This window comes from Balearica regulorum, chromosome 3 (genome assembly GCF_011004875.1).
Source record: "Balearica regulorum gibbericeps isolate bBalReg1 chromosome 3, bBalReg1.pri, whole genome shotgun sequence".
Classification (NCBI taxonomy): Eukaryota; Metazoa; Chordata; class Aves; order Gruiformes; family Gruidae; genus Balearica; species Balearica regulorum.
Window position 1 is genome coordinate 80,538,237 of NC_046186.1, and position 20,010 is coordinate 80,558,246.

Below are 20,010 nucleotides of genomic sequence, written 5' to 3' on the forward strand. Positions count from 1 at the left end.
ATCTTCACAATACGATTATTATAGAGAGCACTTGTCGTGTTTGCTGCCCCTTTTTTAAGGAAGTGTGTAAACTTCTTACAGAGCTGATTTGGTTTCAGTGGTATTATGGCAGAGACTGGGTTATGGCTCCCCATTTTGTTCCCCATGCCCACTTGAGGAGAGGGTCATAGGAAGCTGTGATGATGATGACGGACTTGCAATCTGTCTCAACCCTCTGCATCCTGCCATGGTTCCCTGCTCTCCCCAGCAGTCCCCATGCTCATCCCACTCATGCCTGTAAAGGGAAAGAAGCTTATTTTGCTTTTAAAGAAACTAGTCAAGGATTATACAAAATGCAAACCTGTCCCAATATTCTCTTTTGGCAGGAAGACTGGAAGAAGGTAGGAAAAAGTAATGGCATCCTAAGTGTTGGGGGGAGGGAGGGAAGATAGAAGAGGGACAAACCCCCAACAAAAACAAAGGAAGAGCAAGTAATCTTAAAATTGAAGTGCCAGCATTTCTCAAGAGCACTGAACAAGCTGAAAGAAAAAAGCTGCAAAAGAAGCTAGGCTGGGCTAAGTATTTGTACATACAGTTGTAAAGTGGAGGTAAATTGCCACCATGTGGCAATCTCTCCACATGTAAAGAAAATACGTATGTAAAGGGAGCAGTGGGTTTTTTGTCCCTGAAAGGGCAGGCAGTATTCTGTGAACTGGGCTAAAGAGCTGATACATTTTAAGTCACTGAGAAAGGTCTTTTATCTAGAAGGGAGGCCAAAATAGCTTTTCTACAGCTTTACTATACATAAGAAAAGATAAAAAGGTTGTTGTTATTTAGCAAAAGACAACTAGTGCAGAGATTTCCCCGAGCCATAAAGGATCTATAAATACCCTAAGAGATAGGCTTAGCTTTTCTATTCTGCAAGTAGCTGAAGATCAGAACCTCCAATAAGGTCTCCAAAAACTGTACCCCAAACATGTATTTGAAACACCAGGAGACCTGTGAAACCTGCCTCGGCTGTAGCTACGGGGACAAAATTTACATGGAGTTCTAGTGGGTTTGACCAAAACCTCCTCTATTTATTGCAATGTCATCCAGGAGCATTGAAAATCAGGAGGAGACTTGGAAGCTGCATGGAGAAAAAAGGGGCAGGAGCTGAGAAAGCAGGATCACTGCAGAGAAACATAGGAGATGATGACTGCGAGTGAGGCCCAGATTGACGGGCTGCAGAAATGGGGACTGCCTTGGGCTTCCCCTTTTCTTCTTAGCTTGGTTTCTGTTAAGTAAACGAGAACTCCTACCAGAGAATCAAGACAGGAGAGGCCTCTTAGGAGCACAGGGACTCGTGCCCTGCCGGTTGGCGATTAGATGAGCACTGTAATCTGGCATAAATCTGTGCCACTGCTGTAAAAGGAGGTCCTTTCTGCCACCACCCCTAGCCACCCATTCTCATCACCTCTCCTACGCTCACGGTAGCTTTCACACAAGGAATAATCCAGCCCAGAACGGTTCTTTTTCAGCATTAGCACTTTGATTCAGAGATGCCGGTGCCTGCACAAGGACAGGAGTGGGGAGGGGTGGCTCCTTGCAGCACCACTGAGAATTCGTACCAGATCCAAACAGCGACGTCCGTGGCCTGAGACATCAGCATCAATCAAGTGGGGAGGCAAGTCCGCAAGATGCCAAGCTTTGTATACCTTTTTTCATCAACTCACCACCTCACTTTTAGCTGAGTTTTATGTGTCCCTCTCTTTCAGCAGCTGCCCAGTAGGAGGAGGGAAATGGAAGTCAGCCAAATCAATCGTACTCGCACCAGCAATGTGTTTTATTGCTTCATTTAGCATTACATTTTCTGATTTAAAACAACTTGTTTCTGCCTTTGCCCTTTCTTTCCCTTTGCTATGTTCTCCTTTCATCTATTACAGTATCTTTTAATATACTTAAATAAGTACAGATATTCTGCTTCCCTCTTCCTTATGCTGCTTTCCCGCGCTACTCTTCACTTCATTCTTCCCTTGTTGCAAAGAAACTCCCTTTCCCCTTCACCCTCCCCTCCTGACACCATCTCAGCCTTTCTGCCCTTCTCCCACCACTCGTCTCACAGACACCTCCACCTGCCAGTACTCCCCTTGCTCCCCACCTCACGCCGATCCCAGCCCCAGGTGCACCTTTGTCCCCGCCACAAACAAGAGGGAATCGACCTGGAGCACATGATTCCTGCACAAAGAGGTGGAGTTATCCCGTCAGTCCTCTGTACTGGCTATGGCAAGAAACCCTCATTCAAGAGAAGGAAGATTTGCCTACCTGTCCCTCAGGCACTAAAGGATCGCCCTTTTTCTGCCTTCACTGCTGGGGAGGGAGCAGCCAGCGATGGGGTACGATGCTGACCATGAGGTTTTTTTCGCATTGCTGTGATACAAGAGGTAGAGGATCCTCCCTGGGGACAACTCCTCACATAAGAGGTTTTATTTGTCAGTGTGCGTTGCCTAATGCCAGTCCCCAAACAGAAGCACAGCAGAGAGGTTTGCGTGAAGAAAGCAGCATCACCCGACTCCTGTGCACCTCCAGCAATGTAGGTCATCGAGGGACGTAGGAAGCTGTCACCGTTTAGCCTACTGGGAAGTACTGACCTAGAAGAAATGCAAGGCCGTCTCTGGTCCAGAGTCAGAAGGTACAAAGACAACTATGAATCCTACAGATGCACCAGGCAGTCTGATTCATCAAATTCTTATTTACGTCAATTTTGCACCATTGTAACCACTGATTGCAATAGCTTGAGCTGCTTTTTCACCATGGCGTGTGCATAACGTGAAGTATGCACAGAATCAAGTATATACACTGGCTAGTTCCTCTTTATGCTACTGCTATTGTCCTGTAGGAATGGCTAATCCACTTTCAGGCCTCCTATTCATTCCTTGATCTCCATCATTTCCTAGTACACACCAAGTTGGAAAACAGAATTCCATAAATCCCGCTTCTCCAGAAAAAACCCCAACCATTTACCAATCACCAATCTGGTTTCAGCTTTCTTCTTATACTTGCTTTGATACCCACAAAGATAAATGAAATGGCAGTATTTGTGAAATACCCAATCTACTGCATGCGTATTTAAAACTGAATCTGTCAGCACATTACCCCAGCTGCAGAGAGATTAGTCAGAATCTCCCTCCTCAACTTTTCCCTCCTAAGTCTCTTGCTGGGCTCTTGCCTATGAGTTGATTCCACTTTTAATTTTATGTTTCCATCAATAGCGGAGAAGTAAAACAGCTGAAGAGGATAGATAAGGGACTTAGCCCACTACAACCACCATCCAACTCCAAATTGGATTGACTGGCTGAGTGCCCCCAAATCCTCCATGGATATGCAATTTAATAGAAAGAAAAAACTCCCCACACAAAGAAAAATATGCAGAAAATAATAAAGCCACTTTACAAAACATAACAGTTTCACCAAAGTGTGTATGATTACAGCCTTAATTCAAACAAAATGTAACATACATACTCTTATGTTACCCAAGGAAAAAAGAACCCCAGCTGATTATTTAATTTGTCCTTCTGCTAAATGATTTAATTTTTGGCAATCTGTTACCCAAGGAAGAACATAAAAAAAGGCCATATCATATCAGCCTAATGAGGAAGCTGGTCCACCTTGTCTTTGACAACAGCCAGTAATGGGTACTGAGGGAAGACTACAAAAGAGGAGTGCAACAAACAGATGGGGAAAAAAAATGCTAAGGAGAATTTGAGGAAGAGGAAAAATAGGTTAAGGCAGATGGAGGATCTAAAATAATTCCCTTAGTTTTGTAGATGGCTGTATATGCACCATATCGGTGCCTGCGAGGCTTTACTCCCATGGATGAGCGCACATGGATTTTAGAGAGGCAGCTCCGAGCAGGAGCGGTGCTTGCAGGGAGCAGTGCTCCTGGCTGTGCATGAGTGCTCCCTCACCTGACGGCAGCAATGGAGATCAGCTCTGCTGCCTGCAGAGGCAGAGCAGCGGGGATCTGGCCAACCATTCATTTCTAAAATATTTTCCTTTTAACTTGAGATATTGCTCCTAAGATTCAACCAGTTCTAACTGCAAGCAGAAATCCTGTATCTTCAAAGTATGTGTTGGCATCTTCTGCAATGGTTCAGTCAACGGGAAGATTAAGATTGTAACAGTCCTACTAAACTCCTTTGTCCCAAACCAGGCAGATCTCTGCCCTAGCAGTATGCTGTGCTCTCCTCATATCTCCTCCTCACTAGGCTTCTCTTAAATTATTCCATTTGGCTTCACAACTTACCTCCCCTTGATCTCCTAATAGGATGGTGACCCCCTGATCCCTTTCCAGGAGTTCTGCCTGCAACCTAACCTTTCCAGACTGCCAAATGTCCATTTGCTCCTCATTTCCGTCCTGCTTTGCCACCGGTGCCATCAGTTCCCATCTACATCTCGAGCTTTCCTTTCTCTTTCATTATTTTTCTGCTATGAAAACTCAGTTTAGCCTACTCACTGCTGAACCACCACAGTAGTTGCTGAGTAACAGGAAATCAGTGGAACATTACAATGTTTGCAGTGGCTCATTTAGCAGCACTACAAATGTTTTGCATGAGGATAGTGTGGTGATTTCTATTTGCTCCTAATAATTGGAATATCTCCAATTTGAATGCTGCTGTGGGGGTTTTTGGGTTGTGGGTTTGTTTTTGGGGTTTTTTTTTCTGATTTGGTAAAACTGAGTCTCCATTCGTGATCTGCACGCAGCGCGGGTCCGCAAGCAAGAGGTGGAGGGTGGGATTCATTTCACCCTCAGAGCATGGCTCATCCCACTGCGGGACAGGAGCCTCTTGTGCTGCCCCAGGCAGCTGGCGAGGTTGGAGCTGACACCCACCCTTCAGGTGGGTCCAGCTGGATGAGGGAAATGCTGTCTCAGAGACTTTGCTTGCTAAAGTGGCAGCAGCACCCCTGGCTAGGGGCTGGAGAGGTACTGCAGACGCGAACACCAGAGGAGATGGGAGCATCGTTCTTTTGGCAAAATACCAGTTAGTACAACGAATTCCCACTCACTGTCCTGCCTGCTTCTGGGCATCAGGTTATTTCTGGCCTTGCTGACAGTCGTTTCTGTTCATACGATGACTGTGGGTAGCAATGCTAGCTCTGACATTCAGACTTAATTGACCCTCATCCCTCAAGGACACGGAGCAGAAGAAAGGCTACGCTATAAATACACTGAAATAGGCCACGCATCCTTGTCTGGAGAGCCCTTCATCTGTCCCGTCATCGTCTTGCCTGGGGGTTCAATGAGACTGTAGGTTCTCCGCGGTGCCTGTCGCAGGCACGCGGCCAGGAGCAGCCGCAGGGCTGTACAGCCTTCCTCCCGCCCAGGGAGCGGGTCCTGCCCCGGCCCCATCGAGGGCACCCCTCCCCTCTGTCACCTCTCGCGTACTGCAGGACATTCCCCTGGTCTTCCTTTTCTTCTCAGAAATTGTTACTAATCCCGGGTGGCTCACTTTGTGGCTTCTTGGGTAGGGCGATGTGTTCAACTGTTTCTTCAGCTGAAGCCATAATTATCAATATTTCAATCTAAGGTGCAACTACCACTGACAAACACCCCCCGTTCAGGCAAAAAACAGGACATTCTAAGCTAAAACTTGGGTGATACGCAGGTTGGCCTGTATTATCACCCACGTGTAGTGACATCATCAGTGAAGTCATTATTTGGGACAACAGAGGTCTCAAAATAGCAGAAGAATTTTTTTTCATGCATGTAGACCTGTTCTATGTGAGTATATATACATAAGACATACCTGTTGATCAGCTCTGAGTAATTTCAGCCTGCTTTTCTGTAGCTCCATCACAACCCAGAGAAGGTGGGTGGGAATCAGGGGTGAATGAGGTCTGCAGGATTTCTGGATGAGGCTGCTGAGGTGACACCAGTGAGACCAGAAGGGCTCTTGTCTTTCATTTGCTTCTTCCCCTTTAATATTTAAAATTTCAAATATTTTTACTGAGCCATTTGTCAGTCCTCTGCTAATAATTACAACAATAATCATGAGATCACTGTAAGTATTAAGTTGAGGTTTTGTGATGTTCTAAGACACTCAGCTGAATGGTATTTATTATATAATAAGAAATTCAAACTATTTTTCCTGTGCTTTTTTTTTTTTTAATTTTACATCTCTATTTAAACAGTAAAGATAGTATGCCTTGAATCTGGAATATAAAAAAACACCTGCCTTCACATTCCAACAATACAAATACAGCATGACAAACTATATACATAAATATACACCCCACACACACCTTCTTCAGCCTGCACAGCTGTTAATAAATATGTATTTTACATTTAGCCAGTAACTGCCATTCAAGGTTTCTTTCCAGATGCTCAGGGACAAGTTAAACATCACTTTGATTTTGTAATGCATTCCCTGTATCAGAAGCTAGCAAAAGGAGCTCCTTTGATAGCAAAAGAGACAGCCAGTGGTGATTAAAACAAGTGAGCGTCCTGGGGAAGTGTTTGAAGCGAACCGCAGACCCTGATCAAAGCACAGGTAATGTAAGCAACACAACACAAGGCGAGTAAGGAGAAATCCTGTCTTTTATTAGACCGGGACACACTATTGGAGGAAACGGTCAACTTTTGATGCACAGGCCTTTCTTCGGGTCTATCATTTGGTCTAATAAAAAGTGGTGTGTCTCCCTACCTATGTTGCTTCTCTTGTGTTTGCAGACCACTGCTGCTACGGCAGAACTAAGTCTTGCTGACAGATATGATTGATGCCACACTGTTTAAACAGTTTAGGGGAATAATTCAGCTCTTAATTATTCCAGTATAGAAATGCAGCTCCCAAGGAGAATTTATGTGAATTATTGAAAGAGACTTCTGTCAGAGGAAGAAGAAACAAGCAGTTGAAAGACGTGCTTGTCAAAGCCCAACACTTCTGTTATAGCAATGGCAAAAAACTGTTCTCAACGTGGTGAAGGTTACCGTAGAGCGAAGCTGTCGGAAGTTTGTCTCTCACAATCACGCTCTGGCTTTATGCAACTTTATTCGAGTGACTTCAGATATTTATTTGTTTCTTAATCTGTAGCTACGCACTCCTCTGCCCTACCTGACTGTCTGGTTGCCTGCCAAACTGAGACAAAAAAAGCCCTGCTGCCGCTGTCTCCCAAGAGCTGTATGACTGACAAGAAGCACACCTGAGAGCAAGCGGAGAGCTGAGAGGAGCCCTCTCCAGCTCACGTTTGCAAAGGGTTCACTGCTTCTCCGCTCTTCCTCGTCTCTCAGCAGCAGCTTCCTCCACCCTGAGGACTTGTGACCTCTGCGGGGAAGGAGGCTGCGCTGATGCTAAGAGCCTGAGCCACATGTGGTACTGCAGAGAGAAAACGGTGGGACAGGGAGGGAGAAGGGAAAAGTGATTAACTGGGATGAGAACTTCTGCAAAGGCAGCACTTGACAGAGAGATGGGCAACAACTTGGAGAAGAAAGAGCCTTGAGTTCGTGTTTGGGCTATATAAGGACATAAAACAGACTTGGGTATTGGAATTGATTTATCCTGAACATCACTTGCCTTGGAGACTTGTGGGAAGGGACTGAAGTGGTGGGAGGCAACTACAAGTCCTGGGAGGGGAGTGTGGCTCTTTTGTGAGAAGCTTGTTTGCAACAGCTTCCCCTTCACTGGGGTGTGCATGAGGTTCCTCCAGGGGAAGGAGTAAGACAAGGATGAGAGGGACAAAACATTAAGTCAAGCCTTTTTTTTCTTTTTTGTGATACTAAAGTGAATCCTTTAGTGAAGCATTTTGATTGAAGGTAATGCTGACACATGCTCCACTTGTAGATCTGCCAGTTTGCTTCCAAACCGTCTGCGATCGGAGGAACATTTTCACCAGCCAGCTCCGCTGCCAAACAGGCAGGCAAGCAGGAGTGAGGCAGGGTGGCTGACCAATTTCCAAATGTCAAGGTTTGCCTTTAACTCTCTCTCTCTCCCCAGTTTTACAGAGCCAGGTTGCCCGTTTGTGACAGCAGCGCCTTGGGCAAGAGGACTAGTATTGCTCTCGGGACGCTGGCTGCCGATGCTGCATGCTGCTCCTGAAGTCTCATCGCACAGTAATCCCTGAGGAACATGTCTTCATCTCTTTCTTCAGGGGCTGTTTTTTTCTCAGTCTGTGTACTATTGTGTGAGAAGCTGCTGCAAAGAAGTCCTGCACAAATGTCACCTGCACTATCCTTGTCAGCGAAGAGCTGAGCTCTTGTTACAGATCCCAGCTTTGTACCAGCACGTACCTGTTTGTTTATTCCTCTTACAGACAGATACGGTACATTGTGTACAAGACTCTCCAGAGAGCATGTATATACTTTAACAATAACACATTGCCAAACGTATTCCCTCTCAGATACAGAAGAAGGGACAGTATTTCCTGAAATAAACACATCCCCCATCTACCCAATCCTTCCATATTCCTGCAGACAAAGACCTGGGGAAAGTGACGAATCATAACCTTTCCCTGAAGGCCACTCCACAGTCCTTGCCTGACTGGGACGTGGCACAGCGGAGGTCTTCGCTGGGAACATTGCATAGCCGTGGCACATTAGACCTTTGGCACATGGCTTGTAAACCCCCAACAGCTCTTAAGGAAAGAATTGACTCTGTAGCAGTCAAAAATCAAATCTTGAGGAATATTCAGAAGTAAACAAGAAACTCCTCCAACTGCTGAGAATCAGGGTGTCAGAAACATCCATCAGTTGCTGCCCTTCCGATTGATCAGACTGCAAACCATCGGGTGGTTCTGAAGCTGTATTCTGTTGGGGCCACAGCTTCTGTGGAAACTCTTGGGGTGATGCAAAATAGGGTAACCCCATCCTTAAGTCACATATATATGGGTAACCGTGGAAAAGCTACACGCAAAGATGCAGAGAGATGTGAATGGAAAAATAAGAGCTCTTCACTATGTACATTAACAGAAATTTGAGAAGAAAGGGGAGAATCAGAGCCCCCTCTCCGCGGCATGCATTTCAGCATAGCCATTCTTGTTTTCCTCTTTCCTCCCTTCTTTTGGCTTCTCCTTTACATCTTGCTGACCATTTTAATAACTGTTTTAAGGGTGCTATTTTCTCAGCACTGTCTCCAGCAAACTCTTTTTTCCCTTTGCCACATCTTTCTTGTTATTTCTTTCTTTATTGTCTCACTGGTTACACACCTCACCCTGCTGCAGGGGCGACATCCCCCAAACGCACACTTCAAATTTGCTTATTCCTCTCCATTATCTTTGCTCCAGCCAAAGCCCCAATGATCTTTGAACTCAGCTCCTTCTTCCCTGCAGAGGTCTTAACCTCACAAGAGGCACCACTTCTCTCTTTACCTTTTTCTTATTTCACTGCTTCTTTTTCAATGTCATTATCTCACTCTTCCACCACCAGCACAACAACCTCAAAGCTGCCCCTATATTTCTCATCATCCAACCTGTCCCGAGACTCTCCTCATTGAATTTCCCATAAGGATCCCTGCAAGGATCACAAGACCCATAGAAACCCCTGTCAAAGTGATGAAATATGCATCAGCTCTACCTGCACTGATAGCGACAGCCCTTTCGAGCCTCCCGTGTCAATCATGAACTCTGCTGTTCACGTGGTATCCTGCAAAGACGATAAACTAAGCATGGACTCCCGCAGAGAAAATAAAAGCCGGAAGGGCTCCCCTGGTGCTTCACATTACACTGAAGCTTCAGAAAGGTCGGGATAAATATATTCAACCCTTGCAAGACAAGGAAGAACTGCAAAATGTTGCAGAATGACTCATTTAGAGGAGTCTCAGAAATGTGAAGGAAATACACAGCACTGGCTTAAGGCACAAGTGTGCTAAAGAGCAGTGGCATAAAACTTAGGAAATTTCATAGGAAAAAAAGGAGACAGGGAGGAGTTAGAGCCTGGAAATTCAAAGTTAAGTTAACCCAACTGTTGCATATATAGGCAATCAGGACCAAGCTGGCTTCAAAAGGCTTAAATCTGTCTCGGCACCTTGCCGTCCCAGGCTAACAGTCCATGTCTGATCCTAGACTAGAAAATATTTGACACCCTAAACCCTCTGTAGCTTTATTAGTTCTTTGGCCCATATTGCCATCATCCTAAACTAGGTCTAGCATAATTTAAGTTACAGAGGACACACATAAGGGAATATCCTTGCACACAGGGCTGTAGTCTTTTTGAAAATCATAAAAGCTTAAAGTAGTTAGCAATTTCCCAACCACTGACATCAATAAATTATATGAGGAAAGTGGGCTGGAAAGGAACTGAATCTTCAGGTGAAGTACAAGAAGAAAAAGAGGGCAGGCAATGCTGCTGTCTTTTCAGAGCAAAGACAGGAGAATAGTCTGTGATCTTCTCATAGCCCTTTGGACAGGTTCTTAGGTACAGCCAATGGCGCGCTATGGGGCAAGGGTGCTAAACAGATTTGAGCTTTTCCTCCTTTTAGCGCGAGGCAGCCTGAACAAGCAGCACCTCCAGCCAGGTCATGGACGTGTCCCTCCCTCACTGAGCTGACCTGGGACTTTAAAACCCATGACACCACCACTGACATTCATGTATGCAATTCGTTTAGCAAATTCTGCAGGTGAAGTTTTTGCTCAAAACCAACGGAGTATGTTTCAACTGTCTTTTAAAATGTAGCTTGTTACTCCATCGCAACAGTCAACTTTAACTTGATTTTTCCATTGTTTGTATAGAACCATTTGCTTCTACACCAGAGATGCCAGTTAAATGCAAATTTATGCCAGTATGACTTTAATAACTTCAGTGGAGTTGAACTAAGTGATGTGTTTAGCCTCTCTTGGTAGTATTCCCTTTGTTCTGTTTTTGATAAATTAACCAGTTGTGGTCATGGGTTTTTAACAAACTGACAAGGTCTAATTTCTTCTTACAGCTGTGGGCTCCCTACCTGATAAGCATAAAACAAGACTTACTAATACCACTATTTTTAGTCATCATTTGACCTATGTTGTTCTTGTTTATATTTCACTGGAGGGTTTATTTTTTTATTTATCTATTATTTTATTTTTTGCCTAACTACCAATAGGAATACAGCAATGTATGATGATGGAGAAAAATTACCATATGAGCAACGTTTAAAAGTATGTAGTTGTACAGTTCTGTAAACTGGGAGGAGAGGAAGAGCCAGAGGGACATAATCCTTTGTTCAGGCTAGGCTGCTTCTGTCATCCGAGAGGACAAAATTAAGACAGTAGGGCATTGCCAGGCCGCGCTTCCACTGTCATCTGAAAAGTGCCCAAGGGGAGTTGCGCTTTGCTAGCTGAAGCCATTTTCCTTCCCATCTGCTCAAGCTGATTTAGAGAAGTGCATTATGCAACCTAACTGCTCTGCTGTAGCCCTGCTATGTTGAGGTTCACATGGATGTGGCAGCGCGCATAGCACCTCTAGGAGAAATTTTGAGGAAAAGGAGTGATTAGATCAAACCAGGCTTTTTGGTCTGCAATGGTAAAGGTATTGCTATATGGCTATCAAAAAAAAAAAAAGGGGAAGGGGAGCGGGGGGGAAGAGAAGAAAATACCTGAGGAAAGCTGAAGATTACAACAGAGAAAGGCTGAAGTATGCTCAATTGTATCAGCAACTAGGAATAATAGCATGAATACCAATCAGGACAAGACACATTACCTGCACATATTGGGGGTTTGGCAGCGAAACAGTGATGTTATCATACACCAACAATCCAGGGCATGGTCACCTGCAGTCCTTCAGATCGTCCATATCACTGCCACTGTGGGAAGTAGCATTTGCAAATGTTTCACACATGCTAAGTGCTTGCCCTCAGCTAAAAAAAAAAATAAAAAGAAAAATTTTAGTGGCTATTTGTGAAATGTGATAAAACATTCCTATTAATATTCAATTTAATGAAATCCTTCTTCAAATGCCCTACATTTTCTCTTATAAAACTATCTTTGCACAGGCTAGTGTCACAAATGATACCTTCTTTCCTGATCCTTGTTTATGTGACTATTACGCACCTCCCAGCTCTATTTGGTAAATCAGCATTGCTCTAAGGACCTAGATCCTCTAGGGAAGAGGGTGACAGCAAGTTTGTTCATCAGCTCTTCTCTGAAACATTCAACGTTCAGACACCACAGGCATCCAGTCGCTTTTTAAGGGCAGGGAGAAGTGGTTGGTCACAATGATCTGTGTGACCAACCATTTCCTGCTCAATCTACCTTTGTTTCTTCCGGAGGTGAACAAGAAACCCCAAAGCCCCTCACTGCACTGATTCAGCAGGGCTGTATGAACCTATGCCAGCCTGTTATGTCACAGGTTTGCCCTGGTCCCACAAAGCCCACTTTCCCCAAGAACATTCTGAGTTGCAGTTCAGGAAGGTGTGGACTTGCAGGATGAAATGCCAAAGAGGCCATCCCACCCTTGACCATACAGCTGCATCTGCTGCTGGCTTCAAAAATCCCTCCTTTGCATTGATTTGGCTCTACACTGTGCTGTGCTTAAGTATCATGAACAGCTGTAAGAGTCATCGCTGCTGCAATGCATCGCTGCATTTGACAACCAGGCTGCTGCCTCCACTAAAACCTGACATAAGCTCGTCTTTGAGGTTGAGTATCACTTACTCAATGAGCAGGACATGCACAGGTCTTTGACACGGAGCTTATTTCAGTCCTAGGACCTAACCCAATTCCCTCTACAGCTGAAGTCAGAGGACAGACTGTCACTGACTTCCAGGAGATTTGGATCAGGCTATGCAGGGCTCGTCTTAGGAATGCCAGAGGTCTCCTGAACATATTAGGAAGCATCTTCCTACAAAAATCTTGGAAACTATCTATCTTCAATTGCATGCTTCTTGCAGTTTTAACTTTGTTTAAGCTTTGTTGATATTTCATTAGATGAATGAGAATTAATTCATTTTCAGAATCAAGTCTAGAACAGAGACAGCAAAGTATTTCACCTCTGAAATGATAGAAAAAAAATCACAGTATTTAGAAGTTATTACTTGTTTATCTTCTGATCTGTGACAGTTCACCAAAGTGATATAAAATTATCCTCTTACCTCTCTCTGCCTCAAAGCAATATCAGAGCAAAGAATGACTTGGCGAGAATAAAGTTGGTAAATATAAATGGCTCCATCAAAAGAGCGACTGCCAGGGGATGCAAGTAACCTGTTTTCAGAGCACTGGCAGAACTATGTCAATTCTATTCTAAAAACTTTCATAATCTTTGAAACATAAAGGAGCCGGTTCTTGTTATTTTTTGATCAAAGTTGAAAATTGACAAGAATTGTGAGGTATCTTAAAGTTATTTCAGGTCACTGGTATTCCAAAAAGTTCTGAAAAAACATAATTAATTAAAAAGCCATTGTACTCCAAAAAGTGGTCATGCAAAAATGGTAAGTGGAACTCAAAGCCTGTATACCTTGCACTCCAAATCTTCTTTCTCACACTGTAGGGGTTTGTGGCCTTGTATAACTACACTGGTTTTACCCTGCCACAGTTTTTGAAAAAGAAGGTGATAGAAGAAGGTTCCTTTTGCCTGTCAGACCTGTAAACTCAAGAGTTGCAAAAGATCTCCACCACTTTTGTCTCAGCACTCTTTAGACATGCAAGTGGAAATCAGGTTATTGATGGGCCTTAAAAATGACTGTTAGGATGTATTTTTTTGCTATTACCTACTTTTCTACATCAGTACAAAGTTGCTAGTTACTGACGCACTAAGCATACAGAAATGAAGAAACGGGAGTCTATGAAACAATGAGCTTGTACAACGTCACGTTATCAACAGTTCATTTTCATGGTAAGTGTTGGATTTGTTAGCAATTGTATTTCTGATGGCTCCTGTTCAGGCAGTCTCTGTAGGCTCCCATCTTGGCCAATTCAGCAAAGACAAAGAATCCTTTAGTTTGCATTTGCCCATGCAGAATGGCTCTTATTTTTCCAGACTTACCAAAAATACTTCAGAAACCCCTGTTCTTCCCTTCTAACTTGTTTGTATACCTGTTTGTTCCTGTCAGTGACTGATTAGGGCTGCAGTGATCGGCTTGATCTGATCTCATTTCCAGCACAGATGTTTAGTTTTCGCAGCTTCCCTTCTTTGCGGATATTTGTTATCGCATTTCCCCCTGGAGGGGTTTTAGTCTTTTGTTTTGTTTTGCTTTAGTTTTTTGTTTCCTTTTGCAACCTTAACACATACTGCAGATTGCTTTTGCGTTTAGGCTCTGTCTGTGCGATGCTCCAGAAGGCACCGAGTCGAAAAATGGCAAAGAAATGCCCGGGTTATCGTATGGTTTGATCCTGCCACCTGTGTGAGTGTCTCCGATGGCAGGACAGGTGCCTAAGGTGTGCGCAGGAACCGCTCTCCAGCACAATTCTCACCCAGCAGCGATGGCTGTTGGCGTTACAGCTCTTCCCCAAGTGCTCCGCCAAGGAAGAACAACTCAGAAAAGCTGGAGGGACCTCAGGGAGGGAAGATGAACTGAGCCTTTGGATCCCCCAGTGCTCTGGGCGTGTTTCTCTCAGTCTAGGCTTCTGTCTGGGAAAACGATGTCTGGCTGCAATAAAATGAGAAGGGTGATTGTGTTGTGAAGCACACAAGAGCTGTGCACGTGATGGGAGGGAGCATCCCCCCTCCCTCTTGGCAGGCACGCGGGTAGGAGGCAGAGAAGGAACCACGCAGTTTGCAGGGCCTGAGAGGGGCATTTCTACTAGAAAAGGAGGGAAAGAGGGTGGTGGTTAAATTGTTTTTGTGCTATTTGAAATGTGAACTGCTTTGATAGTATTTCTCTGACAGGTTCATGTCAGGTAAAAATCTGGTATCATAAGTACTTATGCCAAGAAGTTATTTTCAAGTGTTACATTTGCTGCATGGAATATATTTTACTTTTAAATCCTAACAGTATTTTAAAGTTATTCTTTTGCCTATACCATTATAGAAGTTGATTGCCCATGCTAAATAAGGCTCAGCCTTGTTGCTGTTTGGGTGCCACATACTACAATGCTGCAAGAAGCCATGATCATAGTTCAGCTAGCAGAACATCTGCCTCTGAGTCAGTAATTACCGAATGCCCCTGCATTGAATTTAGGGGTCACTGGGCTGCTGAATGTGCTGTTCTTGTATGAAATATGAAACAAAAATTCTAATCACTTGTTGGCCATTAAATAACTGATGACAGCTTTCATCAGAGACTCACAATAGCTTTGCTCCTCTAACTGAGCCAGGTAATTACATTCTCTCTACCTAAATGAACTTTCAATTACAGAGAGTACTTTTCTCCTCTAAACTGTTTAGAAATAATGCTATGCGCTGTTAAATTATTGCCCTTGTCCCACCTCAGAGGCGGCTCAATTTTAGCAGAAGACAAAGAGATCCAGGTGCATACAAGGATGCCCGATGATTGCTCCACACAAGCTTTGGCTCAGCTTCGATTTGGCTTCCGGATGCTGTGCGCTCTCTGGCATCGCTGCTGCCTCATCCGCCCTGTGCACTGCAGCTGCTGGAAGGAAGAGGCCTTACTGAAATCTGCTCATCACTCTCCCCTTCTGAGAGCTCCCACAGGAGCGCAGGCTGTTTGCCCCACCGCCAGGGAGCACTCCGGCACAGGCGGAGGGCAGTATGGGATAATGGCATTTGGCCCAGCTGAACTGAAGGGTGTGAATTTTTTTTTTTTTTTTTTTTTTAATCTTTATGGCTTCAGTTTTGTATTTGATTATCCAGCAATTCAATTCAGGCAATGACTTGCATTGTGGGAGAGGAAGGTCATTTTTCAAGAAGAGAGGTACATCCAAATATAAAATTATGCCCCCCTCCCCAGCAGCCATTATAGCCATTCATAGCTGAAGAGAAGTCTTTATCTCCTGAGCACTGTAATCTACATCTATCTTGTGGAAATACATTATCTAACAGATTTCCATGTTCAGTCTGGAAAAAAAATCTCATATATACATTTATGAAGGGAGAACACGGAAGAAGTAAGAAATATGATCTCTTTATTAACATTAGTTGAACATAACAGGATATAGAAACTTCCATGTTTGCTTACAACTGACCATTTTAAAGAGAAATAATTCTTTTTTAAAAAACGATTGACTACTACTCCTCACTCAGATATCAAACTGCTGGAGAACGTACAATATTCTGCACTCTGCAAGCACAAATCCTTCTTACTACTTCCGCACACCCGCAGCCATCCCTGTTCAGCAGTGCTTGCTTTCTGCCGTGCAGTTTTGCCTGCAGATTTAGAACTCCCATCATTTTTACCTCAGATGACCTCAGCCCAGCTTAGACAGCATCCTCCAGATTTGACCCCGATGCAGATCTCACTAAAGGAAAGGGTCTGCTCAGTGTCACTAGGATAATAGGACAAATACCCTTAAAGCCTGTAGCTCTGATCCCCCGGCTATCTGCCTTCAGTAATCAGATTCTGGAAAGCTGTTACTGTAAGTCAGGTCGGTACCGTTAAGCGTAAGCAGCGCAGTGTTGTAAGGCTAACAAACTCAACTAACGCAGAGCAGCAGCAACAAATGCCCCCACAAGCCGTCTTTTTGAAGAGCCAAACGCTTATCAGAACAGTATTGAACTCAGAGGAAAGGGGGGGAAAATATCAAAAGGCCCTTTGAAGTCCTTTTCTTTTGTATTTTTGACACAGTAAAAGGAGACGAAGGGAAGACGTTCAGAGCCACTAAGAGCTGTGGGCATGAGGCTAGTTTATTACATAATTATCTCACAAAACTCTGCTGGGTTCTTTCATGCCTATGAATTTTCACATAATACTGAAATGATTAACTCCTACAACCTACCAGTGTCATTTAATTTTGGTGGATTTGCTTTTACCAGCTGATCTGAAATACTAAAATGGCTTGCTTTGTTAATTACAACAGAAATCCTGAAGACAAGGACATTGCAGGAATGTGAATTTGGTGTGGTCTAAACAGCAACTCTTTTTTTCTGCTAGAGTTCACATAATGGGGATGAATCTATGAGACTGGAGAGGTAGGAAAAAAAGACTGATACTGCTACATCTAATTTAATAAAGTGAGAGGACAGAGCGAGGAGATTTTAAAACCAATGTTGCAAAGCACCGAGTGATGTAGTGTGGAAAAGATTTATGGTTTGATCTAAGGTTAAACAGAGACGTGAACAAGCCAGATTTTGGCATCATCAGGAAAATAAATGGTTGGTTACCTTAACTGTAAGTCCCATCAACTTTACTATCAGATCAAGTCCTTATTTCTCTTGAGCATGATCCTTCCTCTAATCCTGAACCAGAATTTCTGATATGAAAGCATAGACTTGGATTATTTTTCTCCCCTTCACAACACAAACCAGCAGCACTTGGTAACTGATTGCAATGTAAAAAACCAACCAACCAACCAAAAAAACCCCAACCACCAAAAATGAGCAAGAGAGAGGAATTAGAGCCCTCGTCATTGCAGAAATCTAAGTGCCTTTTTGCCACATGCACATGCTCTTTGGATTTCCCTACTGCTTCTCACTGCTTTATGCTGGGCATAAATTAGTTCGAAAATCCATTATCATCCTCACTGTGAAAAGGAGAGAGGCAACAGAGCTCTGCTTTGAGTAGCTGCCACTTGCAAACAAAAGGGGAAAAAAAATAACCCTACATGCAGGTTATTGCTGGCTGGAAGATGCCTTCAGTGGCGAAACTGTTCCTTACACACACTTACAGACCTCCACATACCAGTCCCTACCTGTAACCTCTCTGATTCCCACTGCCTTCTGAATCTGTTGTCCTTGCTCTGCCCCGTCCTAATCAGAGAGCGCATGCGTGGCAGCTGAAGCAAGAGGGACAAAAAGCAAAAGGCCAGGATTGGAACTAAGGCATCGAGACTGCAGCTAAGGGACCTTGGTTTGGAACAGGGTCCATGCAAGGACAGGAACTGGTGCAAAACCAGCAACGAGGGCAAGAGGAACAAGTTGGGAGAGCAAGTGGAACGCACAAGGGTTTATAACCCAAGAACGCATTTCATCAAGAACTTCAAACTGAAGCTTGGATCCCCAAATCTCCATATTTCTGTTTTTTAGCAGTTAGTTCTGAAGCCCGCAGACAACGACTGAGATGTCCTTCTTGGGTATCTATGTGGTAGCAGACCCATAAAAAATATAACAGCCCACTATTGCTCCTGTTTATTCAGGTAGCTTAAATAGGAGAGAGCTCTGCCGAGGAGTGTCAAAAATAGAACTCGACCATTTTTATTTAAAACAACTTTTTGATGAAAAACGTTGCCTAAGAATTGAATTATCTTTGGCTTGAAAAACTGATTTCTGTTTGGATATGCCAATATGTGTTGTGTATCAGGTGCCAATTATGCCCAGCATTGTCTAAATTCTCCTTAGGCAAAGGACGGAATCCCACGTCATTCCCAGAGCATCACAGAACAGCGTGATCCTTATCACAGAACGGAGTGATTCCTGCACATCAGTGATGAAAACCATAGGCCTCGTGAGAAACGGAGTATGTTCAGAGTATGTTTTGCACATCACTGCAAAATCTAGAGTCTTACTTTAAATCTCTAATGAAGGCAGCTTTGAGCAAAGGTGCTGCTCCGTGCAGGGTAGCTTGAAGCAGAGGCATGCATCTTTCTGCCAGCTCTGTCGGGGGGAAAATTATCCCTAAGAATCACAAACTAATTCACTTTGAATTAGTCGATGTTTTTACCATGACTTCAACGCCCTGTGTCCTGGTTTCCAGTGTGGATAACAATAACTTCTATCACAGGGATGTCATAAGAAAGAATTCATAGAATCAATCATAGAATGGTTTGGGTTGGAAGGGACCTCAAAGATCATCTAGTTCCAACCCCCCTGCCATGGGCAGGGACACCCCCCCCCATACCAGGTTGCCCAATTCATTAACATTTGTAGATAAGTCAGTTATTAGAGTGGAAAGCATCATAGAAAAGGCTGTAGGAAACAGTCTTAATTTATCAATTTAACATACGCTGTAATGCAGAGACATCACCACATTTGGAAAGAGGAATATTAGTAAATGATGTACAAATGCCACACAGGCATCCTGTGTCCTCTTAATGAATGAGGAAAGGAAAAAAAATCATCCATGAATATACAAATATAAATTAAAAATATATCATAATTCATTTGTGTAATGAAATGGTATGGGACATCTCTCTTCTGGCACTTCCTAACTCTTTATGACATAAACTACATATATTTTTAATGTGGGTTTTTTTAGGTAACATCCTTAACAAAGGATGGTTAAGACAAGTAACACATTTCTGTAGTTCAAATCTAGGAACAAAGACCGAGAGGTTTATACAGCTAATGAAAGCTTACACCGTAACCAAAAGACGTAACTGCAAAAGACTCCAGCTTCCCTTATCACCATGTTATAACTAGGTCAGACTAAATAAAGCAGTAGATTTAGATTTTAAAGGACAGTTATGAATGTAATATGAATGAAGGCTAGATAAGGTTGCCAACTGACAGAAGAGTCACTGAGAACCCAAAAAGTAAATTTTTTGATTTTTCAGCTGACAAAGTTGAGCAGTAAGCCAGCATAAAGATTTTTGCAATAGTAACGATATGGTAACGAGGTGCCTAAAGGACCCAAGTGTGAAGAAAATGCACTTAGAATCTAATGAGATCAGGCAAGCTGAGAAAATAATTAAGATAAGCTGGTCTAGATAAAATGAGAATATTCACCAGCTTTTCCAAAGAGCTGTCATCTGGAAAAAAAGGGGGAGAGTGGTGGAAGGAGAACAAATAAATGTATTTGCTAATAAGCAGGAAGATAATACAGTGCCCACATCCTTAGCAAACCAAATCAATATTTTTGCTGTCAGGCACTATTGGCCTGGAAGGACGAGGGGGTTTTTGATGCTTTTAATCTACAATAGAGATGAGGTTTAATGCCTTTAGTTTCATAAAAGCTATCAGCAATAATTTATTTTTCACAATCAATCTGGGCAGAAGTGGCATCATGACAAACGGGAAAAAAATTATTCTTGACTCCTAAGTACAAAGCATTAAAAAGCAGATCAGGTCATCTGAAAAAAATCATTCCCTAAAGTAGCATG